Here is a 13306-nt window from a genome sequence, read left to right on the forward strand (position 1 = left end):
AATTCCATGCCTGGGAGCAGCTGAAACTGCAATTAGGTTAGGTATTAAGTTTTGGTTTTGGTGACTCAGCTTAACACAAGTGACTCCATTTGGGCCTGTTGCCTCATTTTTTTTTTTTAAGTACTCAAATGGTTTTTTTTGGCTGCGTTGGGTCTTCGTTGCTGTGTGTGGGCTTTCTCTAGTTGAGGCAAGCAGGGGCTACTCTTCATCGCAGTGCATGGGCTTCCCACTGCGGTGGCTTCTCTTGCTGTGGAGCCTGGACTGTAGGCGTGTGGGCTTCAGTAGTTGTGGTGCAAGGGCTCAGTAGTTGTGGCGCACGGGCTCAGTTGCTCCACGGCATGTGGGATCTTCCCGGACCAGGGCTCGAACCCGTGTCCCCTGCACTGGCAGGCGGACCCTCAACTACTGCGCCACCAGGGAAGTCCCTACATTTACTTTTATAATGCTTAAAGTAGCTAATATTTGCATTCTCTTCTTTGCATTGCCTAGAGTTTCACTGTCCAATACAGCAGCCGCTAACCATGTGGAACTATTTTAATTTAAATTCATTAAAATTCATTAAGATTTAAAATTCAATGGATAAAAAAGATGTGGTATATGTATACAATGGAATCTTACTCAGCCATAAGAAAAATGAAATAATACCATTTGCAGCAACATGGATAGACCTAGAGATTATCATCCTAAGTGAAATAAGTCAGACAGAGAAAGACAAATATCATATGATATCACTTTTATGTGGAATCTAAAAAAATGATACAAATGAACTTATTTACAAAACAGAAATAGACTCACAGACATAGAAAACAAACTATGGTTACCAAAAGGGAAAGGGATGGGGGAGGGATAAATTAGGAGTTTGGGATTAACAGATACACACTGATACATATAAAATAGATAAAACAACAAGGACCTACTGTATAGCACAGGGAACAATATTCAATATCTTGTAATAACCTATAATGGAAAAGAATTTTTAAAAGAATATATATATCTGAATCACTTTGCTGTACACCTGAAATTAACACAACACTGTAAATCAACTATACTTCAAATTAAAAGAAAAAAAAAAAGATTTAGGGAATTCCCTGGTGGTCCAGTAGTTAGGACTCCATGCTTCCTCTACAGGGGCACTGGTTCAATCCCTGGTCAGGGAAATAAGATCCCTCAAGCTGCATGGCACGGCAAAAAAAAAAAAAAAATTTAAAAGTCAGCTCCTTGGTAGCAACTAGCCAGCCACATTTCAAGTGCTCAAAAACCACATGTGGCTAATGGCTACCACACTAGATAACACAGAGGTAGAATATTTCCATCATCTCAGAAATTCAGGAGCAGCACTTTCTGGTCCAGAGTTTGAGTCTAAAAATGGAAAACTATTAATTTTATTTCCTTTTTAAGATTATATAAATGTTGTTCAGTGCACAACCAATAGTTTACTATGATTACCCACCCTTAATTATATATCTTTTAATTTTTCCTAGAATTTCTAATTGTTTTTCCTACTTGCTTGCTCTGAGTGGCCTATCTGTTCCCCTGCCTCTCCCTATGGCTGTACAGCTTCATGCTGGGACTGGTGGTTATTTCTCTCCCAAGTGAGATCCCCTGTTTCCTATACCTCTCATCCTCCTCTTTCCTGGCTTATCCCCTCATTTTTGCTGGAGCACATCCTCAAGTCACTTCCTAAGACGGTGACCTTCCTAAGAAGAAGTTAAACTTTCTAAATAATCTTGCACCCTAATAGGTCTTTATTTTATTCTCACATTTGCTTGATATAGAATTATAGGTAGGCTAAAAAATATTTTCTTTAGCACCTAGAAATCATTGACTCATTTTCTTTTAGGATCTGAATACTTGATTTTGCTGATGAAAAGTCTGATGCTAACCCAAGAGTTTTTTCTCAACAGAAAAAAAAAAAAGGAAAAATTTGAAAGTTCAGTCTTCAAACTGGGAAGCCCTATTCCAGTAGCTAAAACCCCAGTTAGCTTTTTATTAGCTCACTCCAAAGTATGAACGGACATTAAAGAAATACCAGACATTCAAAAAAGCACTGAAACATGAAAAGAAAGCACCCAGATAAACCAACCCTGTCATCCATCCTGCCTCCCTCCTTTCTAACAGAACCCCAGTTTGTTCATCAGGGACACTGCACATCAGGGACACTGATCCCCTCCTTCAGCTCCAGAAGAAAGTCTAATTAATCTAAAGTAACCACCACCACCTCCATCCACGATTAGATCAGGAAAGAGAATGTGACCCCATTCTAGCCACTGAGATGCAAGCTTCGTAAGGATCAAAAGTTCTTCCTTAAAACAAAAGCAAACACATAAACAAAAAATAGGGGAAATGACTTCTCTTTCCCACAGCCATGATTAAAGACACATCCTACAACTCTGAGAAGAACCAGCCCTAGGATGCTGACCACGTTGTGGGTGCAGAGAATGGAGTCAAACAGCAAGGGATCCTGGAGGCATTATGAAAGCTGGATCAATGGGCCTTGAATCCCACCTGTCCCCTTCTGTGGGCCTCTTATTAGCTCATAAAAGTGCAGAATACAAAATCAATGTACAAAAATCTGTTGTGGGGACTTCCCTGGTGGCGCAGTGGTTTAGAATCCACCTGCCAATGCAGGGGACACGGGTTCGAGCCCTGGTCTGGGAAGATCCCACAGGCCGCGGAGCAACTAAGCCCATGCGCCATAACTACTGAGCCTGTGCTCTAGAGCCCGCGAGCCACAGCTACTGAGCCCGCATGCCACAACTACTGAAGTCCGGGCGCCTAGAGCCCGTGCTCCGCAACAAGAGAAGCCACCGCGATGAGAAGCTCACACACCACAACGAAGAGTAGCCCCCGCTCGCTGCAACTAGAGAAAGCCCACACGCAGCAATGAAGACCCAACGCAGCCAAAAATAAATTAATTAATTAATTAATTTAAAAAAAAAATAGGTGGGGAATTCCCTGGCAGTCCAGTGGTTAGGGCTCCACGCTCCCACTGCAGGGGGCATTGGTTCAATCCATGGTTGGGGAACTAAGATCCTGAAAGCCATGGAGTGTGGCCAAAAAAATTTTTAAATAAGGACTTCCCTGGTGGTCCAGTGGCTAAGACTTCACGCTCCCAATGCAGCGGGGCCCGGGTTCGATCCCTTGTCAGGGAACTAGATCCCATATGCTGCAACTAAGCATTCACATGCCTCAACTAAAGATCCCACATGCTGCAACTAAGACCCAGCACAGGCAAATAAATAATAAATAAATAAATTTTGAAATTAAAAAATAATAAATAATAAAATAAAAATGGGCAGAGGATCTGAATATACTTTTTCCCAAAGAAGACATACAGATGGTCAACAGACACGTGAGAAGATGCTCAACATCACTAATCATGAGGGAAATGCAAATCGAAACCACAATGAGATATCACCTCATACCTGTTAGAATAGCTATTATCATAAAACAAGAACTAAGAGTTGACAAAGATGTGGAGAAAATGGAACCCTTGTGCACCATTGATGGAAATACAAACTGTTGCAGCTAGTATAGAAAACAGTATGGAGGTTCCTCAAACAATTAAAAATAGAACTACCATATGATCCAGCAATTCCACTTCTGGGTATTTACCCAAAGGAAATGAAAACACTAACTCAAAAAGATACATTGTACCCTCATGTTCATTGCAATATTATTTATAAGAGCCAAGACACTGAAGCAACCTAAGTGTCATGTATATATATATATATATAGAGAGAGAGAGAGAGGGAGATGTATATACTTATATACAGGAACATTATTAAGCCATAAAAAAGAAGGAGATCTTGCCATTTGTGACAACATAGATGGACCTTGAGGGCATTATGCTAAGTGAAACATAGAGAAACACAATTACTGGATGATCTCACTTACACGTGGAATATTAAAAATAAAAAACAAACAAAAAACCTCATAGATACAGAGAACAGATTGGTGGTTGCCAGAGGCGGGGGTGTCAGGGGTGGGTGAAATGGGTGAAAGGGGTCAAAGGTACAAACTTCCAGTTATAAAATAAATAAGTCCTGGGAATGTAATATACAGCATGATGACTACAGTTCATAATATTGTATTGCCTTTTTAAAAGTTGCTGAGTAAATCTTAAAATTTCTTATCACAAGAGACAAAACTACGTGTGGTGATGGATGTTAACTAGACTTAGGGTGGTGATGATTTTGCAATATATACAAATATCAAATCATTATGTTGTACACCTCAAACTAATATCATGTTATATGACAATATATCTCAATTAAAATTTAAAAAAACTGGTGAAGTTAACAAAAATGAGAGGAAAAAATCCAAGCCTAAGAAAGAGCAAATAGAGTAACCCACTTCACATTTGACTATGAGCTTCCTGGGGCTGGCCCTTAAAGGGACAACTTACATGATGAGTTTTCCTAGTCAAAGAGGAAGAAACACAGTAGTTCCTCAGAGGAGTCAGTGTTTTCCTGGCACTCACCTATAAAATTAATTTTCATGTGAGAACATCCCTCATGTAAGTTGATGTCCATGACATCAACCGACAATGCATCAGTCATGAGTAAGGACCTGGGCCTTGAAGGCAGACATTCTAGCCTGACTCCATGTCATTAACTGTGTGCACTTGGGCACATTTCTTTTTTCCTTTTTTTTTTTTTTTGGTCACACCACTCAGCTTGCGGGATTAGTTCCTCAGCCAGGGATCAAACCTGGGCCCCCTGCAGTGGAAGCATGGAGTCTTAACCACTGGTCCACCAGGGAATTCCCTTAGGCACATTTCTGAGTCTCAGTTTTCCTGACCTTTAAAATGGGAATAAGGGATCCACCTCACAAGGTTATTTAATTCGTTCATTTATTCCACAAATACTTGTTGAACCCTGACCATGTGTCAGGCATAGTTTATAATTATGAACCTGTCACCTGTCCCCCTGGAGGTGACAGTCTCTTGAGGTGAGACAGAATCTAGACAAATCTATAGTGTTTGCTCTTATGGAGGACAAAGCCAAGTCAAAGGCCCTATAACCAGATCATGCTTGGCTGTTCTGGGAACCACAAGGAGGCCAGTGTGTCTGCAATGGAGAGCCGTTGGGGGGCTTTGTCTTTGAAAAGGGCCTTTGGCTGCTGCCTAGAAGACAGACTATGGGGGGTGGCAGGGGGTGTGGTGGGGGTGGCAGGGGGTGTGGCGAGGGTGGGAGCTCCCGCACCCACATGAGAGATTAGGGTTAGGTTTAGGGTTAGGGAACCAGGATGATGGGCGATCAGCTGCTGACTATCTTCTGAGGTAGAACCAATCGGATTTCTTAACATATTGGATATGGGGGTGTGAGAGAGGGGATCTGACAGCACCAAGGTTTCTGGCCTAACTGTAAGAACTAAATTGTTGTTTTCTGATATGGAAAGGCTGGGGATGGAGCAGGTTTGGGGGAGAAGATATAGCATTGATCTGGGAACATGCTAAGTTTGATATGCCTATTAGACACCCAAGTGGAGGTTTCAAGTAAGCAATTCTCTGTGAGTGTCTATGAGCAAGTAAGGAACTCCCAGAAGAGACCCACATTGAAGGTGTAAATTTGGGGCCATCAGCATTTGGTTGGTGTTTAAAGCTGTGAGTCTGGATGAGCTCACCTCAAGAGTGAGTGTTGATTAACAGAAGAGGACCAGAACTGACATGTGAGATCGGTGTTACTCCAGTTACAGAGAGGGCCATGGTGGCTCAGAGAGTTTAAGTGACTTGCCTAAGATCACACGGCTAGTAAGGGGGTAGAATCTGCATTCAAAACCAGGTCCTAGTTCGAATCTTTCAATACTCCTTTAGAGTCGTCTATATAAGCTTCTTTTGATCTAATTTGAGCCAGGGCTATAATTTAGAATATTTAGAGGATTTAATTGGTGTTCATTCAGGTTCCGAAGCCCTCGGTTGTTTCTCAGCTGAGCTTTGAGAACAGCTAGAGAATCAGGAGTCCAAGGTTGGGCCTGGAGGTCTGATGGGATTCCCACACACGGAGACAGGGCAGATCTGTGTGCTTTGCAAAGCCAGAGGTGGTAGGAATCAAAATACTAGATTATGAAAGTTGGAGGTATTGAACAATAAGACATGATTTTGGATCCATCCCAGCCCCAGAACAATTAGTGGAGTACTCAGTATTACACCCCTGCAGCCTTCCTCCAGTCTGGAAAAATGTCACCAATAGTTGTCACCAACTACTTGCCCTCATCCCAATCTTAAATTAAAGGTAATGGTGCTCATCTCTCCAGGACTGTTATAAGGTTAAATAAGAAAATATCAATGAGGTCACTCAGCTTATGGCAAGCCCTGGCACAGAGTTTAATTTATTTTTCATCTCCTGCCTCAGCCGTTAAGAATATGGAAGTCATATGGAAGCCATATGACTTCCAAGGGTTCCCTCCTGCCCCTACCCCAGGAATTTATTCAGTTTGACTTGTCCCACCTAGGACAGAGTTCTACCCTGGGGTTCAGAGGTGGTGCTTTGGGCTTGTTACCCTGGGCTGGTTGACATCTGCCCTCCCCAGATCCCTTCTCTGCCCTGCTCTCCGCCCTGGAGGCTCCCTTGCCCTCTGGCTCCCACTTGGGTTCAGCTGAAGGTAGGACAGCCTGGAGATCAGAGGGAGAGTGAAGAGAGTCAGGACATCTCTTCCCTGCTCTGGATCACGCCTCTGGCAGTGGCTTTATCTCCCTACCCATGTCTATAGCATCTGTGAGTTGGTCTCCTGTGAGATTGTGATTTGCGATAAGAAATATACATTTGACCTTTGTCCCCATTTCTGGCATGGAGCTCCCCAAACCACAGACACACACACACACACACACACACACACACACACTGAAATTGATGATCAGAATTTTACCTCCTCCTCTATGTCTCCAGTTTTCACTGGAGTTCAGCGACACTATTTCTTCCTCTTCTCCTTTAGTCCTTGGGGGCAACATTCTTTGTAGGTTCCTTTTTTTTTTTTTTTCTTTTGGCTGCGTTGGGTCTTTGTTCCTGCGCGCGGGCTTCCTCTGGTTGCGGCGAGCGGGGGCTACTCTTCGTTGTGGTGCTCAGGCTTCTCATTGTGGTGGCTTCTCTTGTGGAGCACGGGCTCTAGGCACGCGGGCTTCAGTAGTTGCAGCACGCAGGCTCAGTATTTGTGGCTCATGGGCTTAGTTGCTCCACAGCATGTGGGATCTTCCCGGACCAGGGCTCGAACCCATGTCCCCTGCATTGGCAGGTGGATTCTTAATCACTGCACCACCAGGGAAGTCCCCTTTGTAGCTTCCTTTAACCATACACGTATCTCTACCAGGAGTCCCTATATTAAAGCCTCTGGAATTGTGCTGTCCAATATAATAACCACTGGCTACATGTAGGTATTTGAATTTAAATTACAATAATTAAATTAAATACAATTTAAAATGCAGTTCCTCCATTGCACTAGCCACATTTCAAGTGTTCAGTAGCCAATGTGGATAGTGGCTACCATTTTGAACAGTGCAGATATAGAAATCTGATCATGACAGATGGTTCTATTGGACAGCACTGCTCTAGAACCAGCTGAGTTAGACTCTGTTTCCTGCTGGGCTGGACTGGTACCTACCCTCCCCCACATCCGTCAGAACCAAGGCACTTTTTTCTGGTTTATATATTTGGGAATCCAGTTTAAACTGTCATTTATTCTCAACTATTCTAACAGGTATTCCAGACATAATGTTTAGGGACTTCCGTGGTGGTTCAGTGGTTTAGACTCCACACTTCCACTGCAGGGGGCACGGGTTCGATCCCTGGTCAGGGAACTAAGGTCCCACATGCTGCGTGGCATGACCAAATAAATAAATAAATTCTTTTTTTTTTTTTTGGCATATGTACTTTCTTTTAAAATTTAATTTATTAATTTATTTATTTTTGGCTGCATTGGGTCTTCGTTGCTGCACGCGGGCTTTCTCTAGTTGTGGTGAGCGGGGGCTACTCTTTGTTGCGGTGCGCGGCCTTCTCGTTGCGGTGGCTTCTCTTGCTGCAGAGCATGGGCTCTAGAGCGCAGGCTCAGTAGTTGTGGTGCACGGGCTCAGTTGCTCCGTGGCATGTGGGATCCTCCCGGACCAGGGCTCGAACCCATGTCCCCTGCATTGGCAGGCGGATTCTTAACCACTGCACCACCTGGGAAGTCCAATAAATGAATTCTTAAAAAAAAAGAAGACATAATGTTTAACCCTCATACACTGAGGGCGGGAACATGCAACAGTGCAGCCATCTTGGAAAAGTTTGGCAGTTCCTTTACATACTAAATGTTTATAACCATATGACCCAACAATCCCACTTTTGGGTATATACCCAAGAGAACTGAAAACATAAAAACGTATATGTATGCAAAAACTTGTTCACAATATGCATTATTTCTAATTGCCAAAAAGTGGAAACAACCTACATGTCCATCAACTAATGCATGGATAAACAAAATCCCAATTCTCAATTTTTCATGGTCCCTTGGACCCCAGGTCTCAGTTTCCTCCCTTGGGCTGTTACCTATCTGCTGAGACTGTTGGGTTATAAGCCGGCCTGGCCTCCATCTCAGACCACTCTTCAAAAACCTTTTCAATGAATATTTATTGAGCACCTACTGTGTGCCAGGCATGGCACTCAGTGCTGGAGGTACACGGGCTCTGCAGGGTTTCTGGCTCTCATGGAACTTACTGCAGCCATTGACAAGAGTTACGAAGGGGAAGCACAGACCTATGAGACCACATAACAGAAGCCCCTACTCAAACCTGAGGATCAAGGAAGGGTTCCTGGAGGAAGTGATACATTCACTGTACCTGAGGGATGAATAGTAGAAGTGAACCAGGCAGAGAGAAGAGGGTAGAGAACTCCAGGAAGAGGTAAGAGCTTTAGCAAAGGCCTGGAGGCAATAAGGAACCTGTGGTGTAGAAGTTGCTGGAAGCAACTCACTGTGACTGGCATGTGGGTCGGGGGATGTGCTGTGAGCAGTAAACACAGGCCTGAGGGCCTTGTTAGGACAGGCGATAACAAACCTGCCAAGCTTCCTATTCTGTCGCAGGCCTGGGATCCACAGGCAGCCTTGACAATAATGGCACCCCAGGCAGTGTCATGATAGTGCCCTGCCATTTACTGCTCACGTTAGAACTTGCAAAGACCAGTGTCGTCCTGAGAGTCCCCACAAAAGTTGAGTCGGCACACACTGCTGTGGCTCTCCAGTTGTTAAGATACTGGAATAGTTCTGTACCTCTACGTAAAGAGCCACTGGCCCAGGACTTTCCTGGCGGTCCAGTGGTTGAGACTCCACGCTTCCACTGCAGGGGGGGCACAGGTTCGATCCCTGGTTGGGGAAATGAAATCCTGCATGCTGCACAGCGTGGCCAAAAAAAAAAATTTAAAAAGAGCCACTGGCCCAAGAAATCCCTCCAGTAACCCCCATATCAGGCACTCTGGCTACTCCTTCAGGAAACTCCAGAAGGCCCCACATTCCTGCTACTGATGCGTTTACACACCTGAAGAGCAATAGTACACCCTGCCCCTGTGTTATCAATAGGACTAATGTATATACAATTAAGCCTAGTGCCTAAATGCACATTATTAGTACTTAATGAATGTAGGCTATTATTATTATCACCAAGGCAACTTCAGAGGAAAGTCTGTTCCCCAGAAGACAAACCTCCTGTGGGTTTCAGGTAGATGTTACATGTCCTGCCTCCTCGTGAATCCCAGAATAGTTGGTGGCAGAAGGACCGCAGGGAGCCTGTAACTGAGCAGGACTCTATGGGGCCTTCCCAGGACAGCTCCCTGCCCCTTGCCCATCCTGTGCCTGCCTCTTTCCTATAGAAAAACTTTAGCCTCCTGGCCTTCCCCAAGTTCCAAAGAATAAATTTAGTCAGAGAAATGAGAAAATGCAGAAACAAAGGAAAATAGTCAAGCAAGACAAAATAATAATAGTTTAGGCATTAAACAAAGTCAAGGACCTTTAGTTCCTCCTCAAGGGCTATAGATAATATTTTGAGCTCTTTTGCAAATACCAGGTGGAAGAAGTTAACTGTATGTTGCCCCAAGAACTTTGACCCCGGACCGGTTGGAAGCAGAAGGTTGATGATGTTGACTCTCGGTTACCTCACCGCCAACCAATCAGAAAAACGTCCACGAGCTAATCATGCACCCTGCAACCCTCTCCTCAGCATGTAGCCCCTTCCTCGTTTCCCTATATAATCTCCAAGCAAAACTTGGGGAATGGGGAGTTGGTTCTTTGGGACATGAGTCCACCTTCTCCCCAGGATTGTTGGCTTCCTCAGTAAAGCTATCTTTCCTTTTATGCAACACTTGTCTCTAAGTATTGGACTCTTGAGCAACGAGCAGCCTTACCTGAATTCAGTAAAAAGCCCATGGCCACGACATTCAAGGCCCAGGTCCTTCCACCACCCTGCACCCCCATGCCTGCCTCTCACCCACGTTGCATGGGTGCTCATGAACACAGAGAATGGGCACTTCTGCTGACTTCCATGGAGAACTTTGGAGACATTTGTAGAAAACCAGAAGCTGCCGTTTACTGCCTCTTCTGCCACTGATACTGGTATGCAGCATAGTGTAATCAGTGGCCAAGTAACATAACTGTTTACCAGAACAAAGTTCAAAATATTTAAAGGAGGAGATTTCCGGGAATTACCGGTGGTCCAGTGGTTAGGACTCCGTGCTTCTACTGCAGGGGGCACGGGTTTGTTCAGGGAACTAAGATCCCGCATGCTGTGTGGCACAGCCCCCCCTGCCCCAAAAAAAGGAGGAGGAGATTTCCACCTCTGGTTGAGTGAGGAGGTCAGCAAATCCTCTCTCCAAAAATAACTATAAATCTGGGCAAACTAGACAAAACAGCCACTTCAGGGCTCTGAAATCGACCAAAGGCATACCCCAATCCAAGAAGCAAATTGGGTTGAAAACTGCTCAACTCTGAGTTAGAACAGTGAGAGTCTGTGGTGTTCTTGCTTGGGGTTGCTCCATCTTGCCCCCTTCCCAGCTTGATAGGTTCTGCCAAGGTGGGGCAGGTTTTGAGGACCAGCAGCTTCACTGCTGAAGGGGACTCATTGGATTTAGAGACCCAGACAATGCCCATGCCAAGTGACGTTGCCGATATGAGTAGCTAAATGTGTGGCATGCAAGTGAAGAGCCTGAAGCTGTGGCTGTGGACAAGGCAAGCATACTCCTAGCTGAGGCTGTGTGCATTTGCCACAGAGCGCAGAGGGCCCGCTCCACCCTTACACGCTTGGCTAACCCTGGGGCTACATGTACAGAGAAGACTCAGAAGGGCTCAGTGGAAAGTAAGGCTGGGGCCAACTTGAAAACAGCTGGAACTTTGTGCTCTCCTACCCACACACAGATGCATTGGCAGAGGACAGAATTCTCACTGACGCAAAGTAACTGAGTACAACTTCCATCCAATAATTGGCTGACCATTAAGCTACACTGACACAGAGGTCTACGTAGGAACCCAAACTTAAAAATTTTTTAAAAGGATTTTTTAAAACAGGGTAGGGACTTCCCTGGTAGTGCAGTGGTTAAGAATCCGCCTGCCAATGCAGGGGACACAGGTTCGAGCCCTGGTCCAGGAAGATCCCACATGCTGGGGAGGAACTAAGCCCGTGTGCCACAACTACTGAAGCCCACGCACCTAGAGCCTGTGCTCCGCAACAAGAGAAGCCACTGTAATGAAAAGCCCGCGTGCCACAACGAAGACCCAATGCAGCCAAAAATAAATTTAATTAATTAATTAATTAAAAAAAAAAAAAAACAGGGTAGAAAGGTCAGTGGCCACACACCATGAAGGAGGCAGATTTCACAGATTTTGCCTAGGCCAATTATTAAACAAACAAACATACCATGACAACAATAACCTTTAGGGGGCATCAGAATCCAGTCCAAACTCAGGGGAAAAAAGTAATCAGTAGAAGTTGTCTCTGAATGCCCCAGATGTTGCATTTAATAGACCAAGGCTTTGAAGTAGCTATTATAAATATGTTCAAAGAACTAAACAAAGAAGTGTGACAGCAAAACAAAGATTCAAAGAAAAGTGTGACAACAATGAATCAAAAATAGATCATCTTGATAAGGGGGTAGAAATCATGTATTTTTTTTTAAAAGAAAAGTTCTGATACATGCTACAACATGGATGAACCTTCAGAATAGTATGTTAAGTGAAATAAGCTGGACACAAAAGGACAAATATTGTATGATTCCACTTATATGAGGTACCTAGAATAGGCAAATTCATAGAAACAGAAAAAATAGAGATTATCAGAGACTGGAGGGAGAGAGGAATGGGGAGTTTTGTAGTTAGGGTACAGAGTGTCTGTTGGAATGATGAAAAACTTCTGGAAATGGACATCAAGGTGCTGAAGAAACTCAACAAGAATAAGAAACTGGTCAAGAAGCTGGCCAAAAAGTATGATGCGTTTTTGGCTTCAGAGTCTCTGATCAAGCGGATCCCATGAATCCTGGGCCCAGGCCTGAATAAGTCTGGCAAGTTCCCTTCCTAATTGACCCACAATGAGAACATGGCGGCCAAAGTTGATGAAGTGAAGTCCATGATCAAGTTCCAGATGAAGAAGGTACTGTGTCTGGCAGTGGCTGTTGGCCACAGGAAGGTGGCGGATGATGAGCTTGTGTACAACATACAGTTAGCTGTCAACTTCCTGGTGTCATTGCTCAAGAAAAATTGGCAGAACATCCGGGCTTTGTACATTAAGAGCACCATGGGCAAGCCCCAGCGCTTGTACTAAGGCGCAGCTTAATAAACCATACTCCCATCATTTAAAAAAAAAAAAAGGAATTCTGGAGTTGAAAGTAACAATAATAACTGAAGTGAAATATTCACTAAAGGGACTCAACAACAGATTTAAGATGACAGATGATAGAATCAGTGAACTTGAAGATGGGTCAGTAGAAACTATCCAATCTGTAGAACATAGAGGGAAAAGGCAAATAAAAATGAGTCGTGGGACTTCCCTGGTGGTCCACTGCATAGGACTCTGTGTTCCCAATGCAGGGGGCCCTGGTTTTATCCCTGGTTGGGGAACTAGATCCCACCTGCATGCCACAACTAAGAAGTCCGCATGCCGCAACTAAAGATCCTGCGCACCGCAATGAAGATCTGGAGCAGACAAAATAAATAAATTAAATAAATAAATAAACAAATAAATATATTTTTTAAAAAAATAAGTCTTTGCTCACTTATCTATGGAACAACAGGTGTCCCAACATAAGCATAGTAGGAGTCCCAACAGGAAAGGAAAAAGAGAAAAGGGCAGAAAAAA

The 13306-nt window shown here is 44.0% G+C and overlaps 1 pseudogene; it reads left to right on the forward strand.

Annotated features, from left to right (window-relative positions):
* Positions 1–12370: 12370 nt before the first annotated feature.
* Positions 12371–12792, forward strand: LOC133103507 (large ribosomal subunit protein uL1-like; annotated as a pseudogene).
* The last annotated feature ends 514 nt before the right edge of the window (positions 12793–13306 follow it).

The sequence above is a fragment of the Eubalaena glacialis genome, chromosome 13 (genome assembly GCF_028564815.1).
Source record: "Eubalaena glacialis isolate mEubGla1 chromosome 13, mEubGla1.1.hap2.+ XY, whole genome shotgun sequence".
Taxonomy (NCBI): domain Eukaryota; kingdom Metazoa; phylum Chordata; class Mammalia; order Artiodactyla; family Balaenidae; genus Eubalaena; species Eubalaena glacialis.